The sequence below is a fragment of the Engraulis encrasicolus genome, chromosome 13, assembly GCF_034702125.1.
Source record: "Engraulis encrasicolus isolate BLACKSEA-1 chromosome 13, IST_EnEncr_1.0, whole genome shotgun sequence".
In the NCBI taxonomy this organism is placed as follows: Eukaryota; Metazoa; Chordata; class Actinopteri; order Clupeiformes; family Engraulidae; genus Engraulis; species Engraulis encrasicolus.
The window spans coordinates 23584577-23599576 of record NC_085869.1 but is presented as its reverse complement, the minus strand read 5'-3'; the positions used below and the strand labels follow the sequence as shown (position 1 = coordinate 23599576).

Below are 15000 nucleotides of genomic sequence, written 5' to 3'. Positions count from 1 at the left end.
GTTGTGTGTGTGGGTATTGTGTTCGCGCGCGCGTGCGTGTGTGCATGCGTGTGGCTTCAGCTGACACCAAGTCCAGTCCACTTCTTCTCATGTGCTCTCTCTTCTCAAGTGGCCACACAAGTGCTGCTAATCGTGGACCTCTTCAACCTGTGTGTATTTACCTACAGTATGTGTGAGCGTCAGTGCCTCACTCTCCAAGTGTGCGTGTGTGCGTGTGTGCGTGCGTGCGTGTGCACCATCATGTGAGTGAGTACTGGGTGGGGGTGGTGATGAGGGGCGGTGATGAGGGGCGGTTGGTCAGCTAGACGTGTGTGCGTGGCCTGGCTGCAGATCGATGGCGTTGCAGATCGCTAATGATGGCCTCCCGAGGGAGCCGGGCTGGAACACGGCACTGGGGAAATATATACGCATGCAAATGAGGAGCGCTGCCTCACTCGCTCTAATAGCCCTCTTGTTAGGCCGTATGGTATGTGTGGAAGAGAGGGAGAGGTGTGTGTGTGTGCGTGCGTGCGCGTGCGTGCGCGTGCGTGCGTGTGCGTGTGTGTGTGTGTGTGTGTGTGTGTGTGATAGGGAGAGAGACATTGAGAGAAATGGTGAGGGAGAGGGGGGGGTGTAGAGAGAGAGAAATAGAGGTGTGTGTGTGAGAGAGAGAGAGGGAGAGATGGATATAGATCTAGACCACATTGCCCATAACTCCTGCCATATATCCCCCCACCTTTCTGCCCATCCCCCCCACCTCTTACCTCCACAGTAGAGGGGAGCACCCCCTCCCCCCAAGCTATACTACACTGGGAAATTCCTGCCGATGATGACTGCTGGCCGTGGAGATGAGATAAGAAGGCGTGCACGGCACGCAAGCAAGCAAGCGCACGTTAAATCACTCTGCCGTCGCATAATGAGCTGCCAGGCCTCATATGGGAATTGCCGAGACGAGCTGCCTTTTAATGCAAATGTGGACCGCGGCTGTCCGTCCTCAACACTGTCCGCCATCCCCGCCCCCACTACTGTCCGCCATCCCCGCCCCCACTTCCGCCTTCACTCCACTCCACTCCCGTAGCTCCTAATGTGCATATTTTGAGTCATCCCATTCCCATTCCCGTCCCATCTCAGCCCAGCTGGGATTTCTTGTCTTGCGCCCCATGCCTGATTGGACTGGCTTGTTGCTTTTGGTTTTTTGTTGTGTTTTTTTGTTTTTTTTTAAAGTAGGAAGTGAATTGGGAGAGAGAAACAGGGAAGGGCTGACAAAGGACCTAATACGGGAATCAACCCATGTCGGCCGCATAGTAGACAAGTACCATACCGTTAGCGCCACGGCAGTGCCGTTTTTGTATTTTTATTGCTTATTTATGCCTTCATTGGACAGTGAAGAATTACAGTAACAATTGGGAGAGATTTGGAGTTAAGGTTTGGGAAGTGACCATGGCTGTGCCGGATTCGAACCTGGCTCCGCCTACGTTCTAGGGGTGGTACGGTTCACAAAATTAACGGTTTGGTTCATATCACGGTGTCAAGGTCACGGTTTTCGGTTCTCGATGGTTCTTTTTCTTTAGTTCATAATAAATGGTGCACTGGGAATATTAAACAATATTTATATAACTGCAGTTACAAAGTGATGATGCGCAAGTTGAATTTGACCTTTTGCTTGTGTCTGAGAACTGCCTCTTGTGCTAACCTGCGCTTGCACTTAAACTGTCGTCAGCTGATGTGCGCTGTCTGAGCGTTCCAAATGCCCTCCGTCAATTGGCTAATAGAATCGGACTTATCACAATGTGAAAATGGTGTGGTTTTATTTGTCATCCTCTGATTGTCATCCTCTGACTGGATAAGATACTCCTAGAATCTCTGTTTTATATATTTTTCTGGCCAGTACATGAATTGCGGTTTGCCACGGATTGCACGGTTCGGTTCGGTTCGGTATGTGCGTGAATTGTACGGTTTCGGTTTTCGGTTGCGGTTTGTGCCATCCCTACGACGTGCAGTGTGTGAGTTTATGAATGGGTCACTCGGTGCATTGTAGTAGTGCGTTGTGCCACAGCATGCCCCTGCTTGGCTCGTTGTGCAGGAGGCCTCAGTCCACCTCACTCACCAGGCAATCCGAACTGACATTTGGTCTGTGTGTTCAGACAATAATGAGCTCCTAACGATCCTGACCCCAACAACGCTTCATTGCCGTCACAGTAACACTCGTTCATTTTTATTTATTTTCATTAGTAGGCAGAGGGGGTTTGACGTGTGTGTGTGTGTGTGTGTGTGTGTGTGTGTGTGTGTGTGTGTGTGTGTGTGTGTGTGTGTGTGTGTGCGATGAGACAGAGAGAGAGAGTGGATTGTAAATAAATAATTAAAATGAACTCACTCAAATTGATTTATTTTCATGTTTTTTTATTCAAGCCTCTGTGCACACACGCACGCACACCAATCGCTCAAACGGCTGTGGCTATGATATTGAATCGTCAGTTATTGGATTTTGTGTGCTTTGTGTTTCGTTTTGTTTTGTTTTTTTTCCCCCTCCCTCTCTCTCTCTCGTCGCTATGGTGCTGATGGATGTGACGGAATGGAAGTCATGTCCCAACAGGCAGGCCACCGTGATGGATGGCAGCGGATCACCTCGCATGACTTGCTCTGCTTTTTACTTGTTGTTGATGTTGTAGTTGTTGGACGGTGATGCTGTTTGCTGTTGATGTCTCTGGCTAGCTTGCTACTCGGAATCCCTGGTAAACATGATTCTGTTGCCTGCTTTACAGAGAGAGCGAGCAAGAGAGAGAGCGAGAGAGAGAGAGAGAGACTTTGCGTGATTAGGGTTCATCCTGAGTGTCAAGCTCTCTGCTTTTAGTATTTACACACACACACACACACACACACACACACACACACACACACACACACACACACACACACACACACACACACACACACACACACACACACACACACACACACACACAGGTGCAGTATTTATATTTGCTCTCTCTTGCTAGAGCACAGCACTGACCCACGAAATAACAGTTTCCTGTTTTCTTCCTCTTCATGTCACCGGTCAGCGGTGGATATCCTCCTACTCTGCCATGTCAAGTGTACCAGATGGATTGACCTAATGTATTTCCTCACTCAGGATATCTGAATTGGATCAAACAATTGGCAAAACATTGAACCATAACCAAGACCCAAAATATAAACAAGTCACGCCAATGGATATACAGTAGCTCCCATAAATAGATGGAGATACATTTAAAGATAACAAAATATGCAAAGGAGGAAATATATGCTGGTACAATATCTGGTACTTGTATCAAACTTGGATTGATACTATACGTATTTCTCCATGAAGGGAATTTGACATTGACCTTTCAAATGTTGGACCATAAAGACACAAAATATGCCACCTATAAAAACAAGTTGCACCAATGAATAAATATCGCCCCATAAATAGATACAGATACTGAATTTATATATATAATACATTTTGCTTCTCCTTTGCTGGATGTTTTTGTCTCATAACATGTAAGATCTTTTGGTTTTTTTAGTCCATGGGGGAGGAGATATTCAGCTATGCAGGTGGCAGCCTCTTTCCTCTGGCTGGTGGCGTGATTGGAAAAGGATGGTGGTGCTGAATGTCTCCTGAATGAAATGGAGGTGAATCACCCTGCTGTGGCAATAGACTCTTTGCCTGGGCAAGCATTCACATCTGCGAGGTGCTCTTTGGAAAGAACAGTCGTAAAGGCTTGTTTTGTTATGGGGGTGAGTGGGAAGAAAGTGTTTTCTTAAGATGTGTTTCTCTGTGTTTGTGTCGGCATAAAGGTGTGTTTAGTCTGCGTTGGCATGAAGACGTGTGTGTGTATAGTAGTGTGCTTGTGTGGTCTGCCAAGGTGTGTTAGCCGTTGCTTGAAACGCCGCATCAGAGAGAGGTGTCAATGAAGGTGATTTATGTGGATGGCACAGGCTCAAGTGTTTGTGTGTTTGCCTCTGTGGGAGAGAGAGAGGGAGGTGGATGGTGAGGGAGGAGGTGTGTGTGTGTGTGTGTGTGGAGGTGAGCTAGAAATACATTTCAGACCCTGATTACCTTGAGTGTGTGTGTGTGTGTGTGCGTGTGCGTGTGCGTGTGCGTGTGCGTGTGCGCGTGCGCGTGCGCGTGTGTGTGTGTGTGATTTTTCGCTGAGTCAGTGTGTTCTGCCCAGGCCGTCCTACACTCTAGCCAGTTGGCTAATTAAACTCCATCTGGTGGCCCCTCCCCGTTGCTTTCCAAAACTCCCTGATAAACAAACCGCCCTTCACCCCTCAGCTGCCTATTTTCCCACCCAGCCTCACTCACTCATTTCCTCACTCCCCCCACCATCCGCCTCTCTTCATCGCTCTTTCCCTTCCGCTCCAACTCTCTATTCCTCCATCTCTCTTCCTCTCTTTATCCCTTTTTTCCCTTTTGCATCCCTCTCTATCTCTCCTCTCTCTCTCTCTCTCTCTCTCTCTCTCTCTCTCTCTCTCTCTCCCCCCCCCCTCTCTCTTTTCATTCCACCTCTAAACGTTCACACTTTGCCTGTTGAACCCCATGACTTCCGGCAACTACACCTCCCTCGTCTGATCACCTGAGAGCCCCCCCCCCGCCCCGTGTATAGCCACTAGTCACAGTACATAACCAGCAGTACGTATCTATCTCCTTTCTCATCTTGCCAAGTGTCAGGGTGTCTTAGCGGTGACACTGGCTAGTGGGATGTGACGGAATGGGACGGGACTGTGCGCGTGCTGCGTACGTATATCGAAGGCCTGTGGTCCTGGCAGGCAGACGTCAGCGACGGCTCTTTCCTCCCGCTGTCTTGTTATTGCCTCCCCGCCGACGGTCGCAGGTGAGGCCCCTGCCAGGGGCCCCCTGATAGGACGAAAGTGAAAAAATTTGCATAATTTTGACGAGATGAAATCTTGTCTGTCGTAGGGCTGGGTAAAATAATCGATTCAATCGATAATCGATCGATATCATTTAAAATTCACATAATCGATTCACAGGGCACAAAATCGATTTTTTTGCTCTTTTTCTTTTTGTTCTTTTTGTTTCATTTAGGTCTATGGAAAATACCCAGTAGGTATTAGTCAATTAGGCCTAGGCCTACTTATTACAAATTAGCAATCTGTTAACACTGTCAAGCCACAGCCCTTTGACATTTTTATATAAAAATAGGCAACAGCATCTTTTGGGGGAAATCCTTGCAAAACAAAGGGAACGGATTGAATCGATTCGGAGTGAATCGAATTGAATCGAATCGAATCGTGATTAATCGATTCAAAACCCTCAGAATCGAAATCGAATCGATACAGGAACATAGCTGCAATACCCAGGCCTAGTCTGTCGTGTTAAGTGCAGTTGGTAGACACATTACCCTTAATTCCTAGCTCCTGATTATGACGGTGTCTAATGTAAATTTGTCGTGAAATTTGCCTTCTGGGGGGCAACCTGTAGCCTACTGTAGTTGCCCCAGGCCATCTGAATCCAGCCCTGCGCATTGGCACATCATGAAGTCCACTCATCACGGAGGGAGGGAGCGCAGCTGATGTTCCAATCCAGCCGTCGTTCAATTAAATCTCCCTAAACTGCCTTTTACCCTGCAGGAATTAGAGCTATAGAGCTGTGACTGGACTGTTATAAATGAATTATGAAAACGGTTGATGCTAATCACAGCTTGTCCTCCTCGTCTCGGGTGTTTTTATTAAATAGCGAGACACCAGTTGCATCTAAATGATTACCACGCCAATCATGTCTTTGGCTCAGACTTTGTGTTGTTGTGTGTGTTGTCGTGTTTTGCAGAGTCTTTCCATACAATGCCTCAGGCCCTGTCTGCTTTACTTGCATCTAAATGATTATTGTGTCAAACAATTGTTTCAGAATTAGTTTGTGTTTACCAGGGGAGAAATGACCGTATACAGTACTATAGGCCAAACGTTTCAACTAGGTCTGGGCGGTATACCATTAAAAAAACGTGATAACGGTTTTCACCTACACAAGGTGCACTTTTTTGATGAGAGAAGGGTTTTTTTTAGTTTTTATTCCAAAAAAAGTGATTTAAATAGAAATCGAGATTCAGGATTTTATCTCATTTTTTAGTTTAATTTCAGTCTTTTCTTCAGAAACATTGAGATGGGGGGGGGGGAAATCGTCGCTTATCAAAAAAAAAAACCCGCAGAGAACCGTGATACCAATTTTCATCAAGAAAACCGTGATGCACATTTTTTCCAGAACCGCCCAGCCCTAGTTTCAACAAACCTTCTCATTCAGTGCATTCTCTTTATTTTCAAGGCTATATTCAGTACATTGTACATTTTTGTGGAGGGCATCAGAATTGTGCTATTTGTTGTCCAATAGCGATGACTGCTGTCTATCCACCTGACATCAACACTGCACAGCTGATGGCCATACACGTGTTGATGTCAGTCTGTTTTTTTTGTCTATACATGGGTTCTAAATTTTTGTTTTTACCTGACTGAGCGAAACTAACTGCGCACAACTCAACCTCTGATTGTTGGATACCGCTGTCGACCAAAAAATTTGCTCACATGGTTGGCTGCCAGTGTCTTGCCCCTCCTCACAACATCGTGTCTACAAATGCGGTAAACCCATGTATTTTCAAGTTAAAAAAAACAGTCAGTTAAGTCGATCTTTATTGAACACAAAAGTCATTCAATAACGCATTAGAATTCTGTCGAACTAGAACTTTAAGACGTTTTAACCATTCAATGAAGAGAATACCTTGAATGAGAAGCTGTGTCCAAACTTTTGGCCTATACATGGGTTTATCGTTTGTAAACAATGCACACTGGCTGCAGACCGTTCATCCTCTCATTGTTGGAAACTGCTGTCGGTCAAAAATTGAGCTCACATGCTTGGTTGGCTGCTTAGCGTCTTGGTCCCCCTCACAACATGAATGTTTGTAAGCGAAAAACCCATCTGTACTGTAGGGTGTCTGTATTATACTGCACCAGCTGGATGGCGTAACCCCTAATCTCTCTCTGTCTTTAGTTCCCCATTCGCTGTGTTCCTCAGACAAATCCAGTTGTGCCCCCTCTGCTCCGCTCACCATGTTGGGCACACACACAGGGCTGACAATGGAACGCACACGCACACACGCACACACACACACACACACACACACACACACACACACACACACACACACACACACACACACACACACACACACACACACACACACACACACACACACACGCCCCTGTAGAATTTGATCCGGCCAACTGCGGGGGAGGAATGATTGGCCCCTCTGGCCCGCAGATATCCATCGGGCGGACCTGGACCCGGGCCCCCTTGTAGACATTCTTGCTGCGATAAATAATAGATCATGTTTGGGCAGTATTAATAAGGTTGGTAGTGGAGGAAGAGGGGCGGAACGGAACGGTACGGTAGGGTACGATGAGGCACGGTGAGGCAGGCAGCGTGCTGTGTTGTGCTATGTGGACTCCTGTGCTGCTCTGCACTACACTACAGGACTGAGTAGTCAGGGGGAGAGAGAGGGAGAGAAAAGACATGGGAGACCGGGGGAGTGAAGCAGAAAGATCATTGGATCAATAGGAAAGCGCTGCTAGAACTACAAGCACACACTCGCACAAGCGCTGGCTTGCTCTCGTGTGGATTGTGCTGCGAAGATGGAAGTCGTACTCTTGGGGTTTTTAACATTCATCCTAGAGAGAGGTGTTCGAATCCAAGAGCTCCCAAAGACATGAGAGATTTGGGGGGTGGTGGTGGGTGGAGGTGAGCTAGAAATACATTTCAGACCCTGATTACCTTGTGTGTGTGTGTGTGTGTGTGTGTGTGTGTGTGCGTGCGTGTGTGTGTGCATGTGCGTGTGTACTTTTATGGATTTGGAAATTTGCACACGTGTGCGTTTTCCCAATGGATTTCAATGTACTACAGTATGTGAGTGGTTTTCTATACAGTTGACTGTGTGTCTGTGCGCATGCATGTGATTGTTGGTTCGTCTCTCTTTGCAGGCCTTGCTGAGCAGAGCTGCTTGGCTGTGCAGGCCGAGATTAGGAGGAGAGCGAGAGGGAGAGAGAAGGAGAGAAGAAGGCAGCAAGAGAGGCAGAGAGAGAGAGGGGAGAGAAGAAGGCAGAGAGAGAGAGAGAGAGATGGAGAGAGAGAGATGGAGAGAGAGAGATGGAGAGAGAGAGATGGAGAGAGACAGAGGCAGAGAGAGACAGAGGCAGAGAGAGACAGAGGCAGAGAGAGACAGAGGCAGAGAGAGACAGAGGCAGAGAGAGACAGAGGCAGAGAGACGGAGAGTCAGAGAGAGACGGAGAGTCAGAGAGAGACGGAGAGTCAGAGAGAGACGGAGAGACAGAGAGAGAAGGAGAGACAGAGAGAGAAGGAGAGACAGAGAGAGAAGGAGAGACAGAGAGAGAAGGAGAGACAGAGAGCGAGGGAGCGAGAGATGGAGAGGCAGAGAGAGAGAGAGAAAGAGCGAGGGGGGCTGCTGGCTGCTGACGGAGCTGCTCTGCTGTGTCCGGCCCAGCCTCATTAGTCCTGTAATGTCTTAATTCTGTCTTGTCTGCAAGAGCCGCGCAGAAAACCAAGAGATTACTCTGCCTCTTGACCCATATCATGCCACGCCAGATATCAGGCGTCTGCGGAGGTTAATAGGCTTATTGTCAGCCATGCTCCCCCCCATCGTTCAGGTGAAATGAAGGTGATTGAAAAATTTTGTGATCAGCACAATCCTTTCAAACGCACCTTTTTTAGTCGTTTTTGGGGTCATTTTTAGATATCTCATAGGGGTTTGTGTAAAAAAAGGACTAGGGGAACAAAGAGGGAGGGAATGGTTGAGAGCCTCCTGTACACGTTGGGCTTTTAGCTTGTGTAATTCTGTGCGTTCATTTCAGATAAAGAATAGCTGATGCAGTCGGCATAGCTACAGCAAGCTGATGAGAGAACTCCGGAATGGCTTCAGCCAAGAAGTTTTAAAAGCTCTATAGGAGACTTGGAATTCGGTCCAAAGAGGTCATTATTGCTGCTGCTTGTTGTGATGTAATGCAACCATTTTCTCGTAACATCTCTAAGGCCTCTCTCGGAAGCCGACGAGCGTCCCTTCCAACTGTCCTTAAACAGCAATTAAAGAGGGTGGATGTCGTCCATGTACTGTAAGTTAAGATCATCGACATTCCCCAGATGCCCAGTAAAAACCACATCGATTGCCGGGCCGCCGTGATTTAGGAGTTACATTTCCAAAAAAGCTTCCCCCATTGTTGTCCAAACCCCAAATTAACTGTGTGTTTAGTTGTAAAGAAAATCACTGGGTTTTTTTATTTTGGAAAGAATCACAGCATGCTCCGAACCGCTTGTGTGTGCGCGCACGCTTGGTGTGTGTGCCTGTGTGTATGTGCCTGTGTGTGTGTGTCTCTAGATGATCTGAATTGCAGATGCAGTTTTCTTTTTTGTGCAGCAGTTTTCGCGAGGGGTGAGAATGGTGTCAGCGTCGACCGCAGTAAATGTAGCCGCTGCTACTGCGGTTAAACTCTTGGAGGAAAAAAAAACGTTTTCGGGACATCCATCCATGCATCGGGTGGCTACGTGATAAAAGTGGCCGCGCTGTTCTCACGAGCGGACCGGGGGGAGTTTGGCAGCCAGGGAGGCCTCGGTAAACTTTCCAGCAGTGGTTTTTACTGCATGGACGATGCTGCACTCCGGCTGAACTTTCTGGAGGGAAGTGGACGGGGAGCTCGCAACCCCCTTTTAAATGTCTCACCTATTAGTCTTTAATTTGAAGCTATGAAAGCAATCCACAGAGGCTGCATTGCCAGTGTGGTTATCCCCCCTCCGAATCGACTGGAGCTCTTGTGGCACACCACGGTTTTACAATTACTTATTCCACGCAGTGAAACTGAAGACTGGTGATGACTGATTTCTCCATACTATGCTGGCTGCATCCGCCTTAAGCGTTTTTTTTGTTTGTTCTAAAAGCTTTGGATTTCGAGATTTTTTTTTTCTATGGAGTCTTCACATCAGACTTATATTTTATTCATTCAGCGCCTGCCCATCAGCCAAATATCTTGTCAGATCATCGCAGAGGAAAATTACTACCGTTTTGTGATTGGGGCTTCCGAAATACCATCCTAGCATAGTGCTCCTGCTGTCATATTAATGGTGCTGGAGTACAGACCCGGTTTGCAGGCTCCAGTTGGTTTACTCTGCTGTGTTAAAACGCACAATAAAATGCTTAACGCCATGCTCTATATAAATTGAAAAATAAATGCACAATCAAAACAGAAAAGGGGCGAGTGTGTGTGTGTGTGTGTGTGTGTGTGTGTGTGTGTGTGTGTGTGTGTGTGTGTGTGTGTGTGTGTGTGTGTGTGTGTGTGTGTGTGTGTGTGTGTGTGTGTGTGTGTGTGTGTGTGTGTGTGTGTGTGTGTGTGTGTGTGTGTGTGTGTGTGTGTGTGTCAGGCTCTCAGACGCAGCAGCAGTCGTATTAGATGCAGTGTCATTCACACAGACGCTCCTCTCTCTTTCTCTCGCTCTCTCTGTCTCTCTAATTGTTTTACTCGCTTCCTCCATTTGTGTCTGTATGTGTCTCTGCCTTTTCCGTTTCTGTTGTTCTCGTTCTATTAGTTGAAACCTGATCCATAAGCTCACCCTGAGGTCTGTAACAAAGCCAGCACGAATTTGACCCAAGCTATAGGCCTATCTCCCATACAATGGCAGTTGATGCCTTTTGTTCCTCTGTGTGTGTGTGTGTGTGCGTGCGTCCATATTTCAGCACTTCACTAAATTGCGAGGTGATTGAAGTGCCTATCTATTGCTGTTCTTAGTCCGTCTATTTATTCCTTAGTGTTTACGTCTTTGATGGCTCTCTTGGAAATTCATCATTGAAGAGGAGGGAGACATGTTTATAATGTAGTGCCTGCCTGCCTGCCTGCCTGGCTGCTTGGGTATTTCTGGCCAGTCCAATTAAGTCAGGAGGACTTTCTTTCTTTCTTTCTTTATCATATCCAGACCACCCCCCACTTACGCATATGAAAACACTCACTCACTCTGCTTGCACACAAACACGGTCATGCGAAATCATGCGCACACACACACACACACACACACACACACACACACACACACACACACACACACACACACACACACACACACACACACACACGTGTGTGCTTCGAGAGTGAGGCTGCGCACAATCTTTTTCTAATTATGCCTCAGGTCGAGCCTCGCCATCAACTTAAATGATGGGTTTTGTGAATTGCAATTTTAAGAATACCCCGGCTTTTCCAATTACCTTTGCTTACACACCCCAAATTACGGTAGCAATTAAAGCATGCCGATTAAAAAGGAAGTGTGTGTGCGTGTGTGTGCATGTGGAGGAAATGTATGTGTATGTTTGTTGCGTTTGTTTTGTGTACACGACACGTGTGGAGTCTGTGTATGGGCATGACAGCTCACTAGCGTAAATGTATGCAGCGGCGCGGGAGAGAGGGGAGAGAAGAGGGTGCTTATTATAACCCGCTGGAGCAGCGATGACAGAACTGTTTCCTCTGGGCCTGTGTGTGTGTGTGTGTGTGTGTGTGTGTGTGTGTGTGTGTGTGTGTGTGTGTGTGTGTGTGTGTGTGTGTGTGTGTGTGTGTGTGTGTGTGTGTGTGTGTGTGTGTGTGTGTGTGCGTGTGCGTGTGCGTGTGTGTGTGTGTGTGTGTGTGCGGCAAAAGCTCTCAGCTCAGCTTGGCATCGCGCTGCGCAGCGCTACGCTACGCTGACTATTTTTAGCCTCGCAGCGAGCGTTTGTGGGGAGCGATCATGAGGTCGTGTTATTCCCAATCCCCTATTGAGCCCCCCTTCTGCACACACACACATGCGCGCACACACACACACACACCTCAAATTGACAGACAGACCTGCAATGCCGCCGCATGCCACTTACAATAACAAAGCGAATCAGAGACCAGCACTCCTGGAAATTGCACGTAGCAATCAAGGCTCTAACACTCTGGCGAAACAGCAGACGAAAAACAAAAAAACCCAAACACCCATCTCAAGGTGGTTTGCATACTAGTGTTTGTCAAACAGCAAACACTTGATTTTTGGTATAAACCCAGGACTTGTCAAGCAGGGGGGAGGCATGGGCAGTGGGCACATTAAAGAGGTTGCCTCCTTGATGGAGAAACTCCTCTCCTCCTACCTCCTCTCAGTCACAGCTGAGATGTAGAGTCAAAATATGGACGTGCGTGCATGTTTTATGATTAATGGGTTAGCGGGAAGGGAGCGCAGAAATGATTATGCTGGTGGGAACCAATGGGAGCCCCCCCCCCCCCCCCCCCCTGAGGGTGGCTGTGGAGTGGAGTGGAGGTGAAGTGGAGCGGGGAAATCCTTATCTCTAAAAAAATGTGCATGGAGATTTCCTAGACTTTACTTTTAAAAACACCTTGCGGCCGCCCGGTGCCTTGAATTTCAACCAAGGCGGCTCACCCCCTCTGTGGTCTTGTAGCTGCTTGGCGTCGTCTTGCTTCTCAGACTCGTGTTGGGTTTGGAAATTACCATTTTAATTCCATCTCCACTTGAAATGAACAGCTAACAGCTGGGGAATCTTGGATACTCTTCAGTTCGTTAGTTTCTTCAGCATAAGTGCTGCTTCCTGCCCTACTTTATTGGATTGGTTTCATTTTATTTTCTGAATTTCACCACAAGTATTTTGCATGTCTCCGATGTCATAGGGCCACTAACCTATCGTAGAAAATAACAATGTTTAGTGATTGATTCTGTGTGAAAGCAGAGCAACTTGCAGTTGTGAATTGTCCTTAATTTCCTTCAAGATTAATAAATCCTACTCTACTCTACTGTACTCTAATATTTTTAAAATGACATTAGAATTACAATTAACGTTTAAAGCATGAAAATACGTAATACCATGTCTTAGCCCTCACTCCCTGCAAACATTTGTCATTGAGTCACTGATATCACCAAAGGGGTGCGACCTGTTCCCTATCTGAAATAGATTGATGGCGACAGGCTGCTTGAATGGGAGCATATGCAATCGCTAATGAACTGCGGTGGCGGTGTACGTCTTCTTAATGTTGCGTAGGTATGCCGTCATTCCGTCCAGGGAGCATGGCATGCAGATGTTTTGCTCCATCTCTGGAGATCTACTGTCAAAATGCAGGATGCCTGAGGATGCAGGATCCCTGAGCAAATACGCATGCCATTATCCAACCATGAATAGATTCTGGCCCAGGTACTGGCTGACCTTATATAACTTACCCGTGGTGTGTGTAGTGTAGTGCAGTGCAGTGCAGTGCAGTATAGCGATGTGGGTTTCTGGCCCTGCACAAAAGAGCCCTTTTAAAGGCTTCATTTCATAACCCCCTTGAGGTAGACTGCTTTTTTTCCCTCCCCTCCTCCATCTACTTCCTGTAGTATATCGTTGTGCTCCGCATAGAGCGTGCTTCATGGCAGACCACCTACATTAAACACGACTGGCCGTAATAATATCCTACTCAGATAGTCGGCCTGGCTCACCTATCATGCTATGATGTTTGTGTGTGGGAATGCCTGTGGCGGTGTTTCGAAAATGTGTGTGCGTGTGCTTGTGTGTGAAACATGTATCAGAGTGTTGTCTTGGCGTGTTTGCAAGAATGTGAGTGTGTGTGTGCATACCTGTATGTGTGCGTGTGTGTGGGTGCGTGTGTGTGAGTGCATGTGTGTTTATGGTGGGTTAGGCACGGCATGTTGGGTCACTCCGCCGCTCTACTCCTATCCGCTCACCTCCTTCCTTGCCATGTGCAATTATCCACATGTGCTGTTTACAAACAGGCCCTGCAGGGAGGAAGTGCTCCGCATTGCCGCGTCGTGTAGCCTAGACGCTCCACATAGCCGCGCCATGTAGCGTAGCTGCTCCGCATAGCCGCGCCGTGTAGCGTAGCTGCTCCGCATAGCCGCGCCATGTAGCGTAACTGCTCTCCTGTTTATGCTTTTATGTCCCTTCCCATTCTACTCCCATCAACGTGATCTAATGCTTACACATGGTGCTTTTACGAACCTCCCGAAACGAAGTGCGACAGCCCAGACCACTCTTACATCTTTTACAGGTTCTAGGTCAGTATGAGGCACGTAGCCTGCTGTACAGACCTCCTACAACAGGGGTCAGGAACCTATGTCTCGAGGGCCGTTTGCCATTTTATCTGGCCCCCGATATAGTTTTAATGTTATGCAGCTTCACATGAAATATGACCATATTCTGTAAAGGAATCTTAGAAAATACATTTGCAATACAGCTAAGTTATATTCGGGGGAGCAAGAGAAGGTGGGGTTTGTTTTAAAGGTGGCTGCCTTCAAAATAGTCCTGAAGTTCAGGGGAAAATCCTGGTTTGTGTTCCTAATATGGCTCTCGGAGGACTTTTACGGCCCTCGGATGAATTTGAAGTGGCCCCTCGAATGCAAAAGGTTCCCCACCCCTGTCCTACAACAAAGTGCACCACTGTACTGCTTTTACAGGTTCCAGATCCGTGTTAGACCTTCTATGTGTGCGGTGTGCGTGCATCTCATTTCTCTTCCCTCTTCTTTTGTGGTCAGAGCGTTTTACTAGTGTGTCTCACCGGTGTGCTGCCTTGTCTTCTTGTGTTTCAGGTGTGAGGCGTGAGTGAGTGACGTCGGGGCCTTTGGGAGGACAGGCGTGCAGTGGAGAAGAAGACGAGACTCGGCGAGTAAAAGCAGCGGCGGCAGCGTCAGCAGCACTCAAGCGCTCATCCCAGCGGAACGGTGAGTCCGACACCCCACGTGCGGTTTCGTCTCGCCCCAGATCGGGCCACGGGGAGCTGACGGGGGAGGTATAGCGGGGCGGGTGGAGAGGGGCGGGGTGGTGTGTGACGGCGGGCAGGGTGAGATAGGGATGAGAGATCAGCGGGAGGTGCATCCTTCCTCGTGCAGAGCATGCATATCACATCTCACCATAGACATTTACATTCTCTGTCTCTCTCTACACCTATCTCTCTACCTCTTTCTCTCTACACCTCTCTCTCTTTCTCTCT

At 47.7% G+C, this 15000-nt stretch overlaps 1 protein-coding gene across 2 annotated transcripts in view; it reads left to right on the top strand.

Annotated features, from left to right (window-relative positions):
- The window catches only part of adarb1b (adenosine deaminase RNA specific B1b), a 178634-nt gene that overhangs the window by 48846 nt on the left and 114788 nt on the right, over window positions 1–15000 (top strand). For both annotated transcript variants that reach the window (XM_063213486.1, XM_063213485.1), the window contains exon 2: window positions 14600–14731. The gene's annotated coding sequence lies outside the window, so the exon portion shown is untranslated. The remainder of the gene's footprint in view (window positions 1–14599; window positions 14732–15000) is intronic.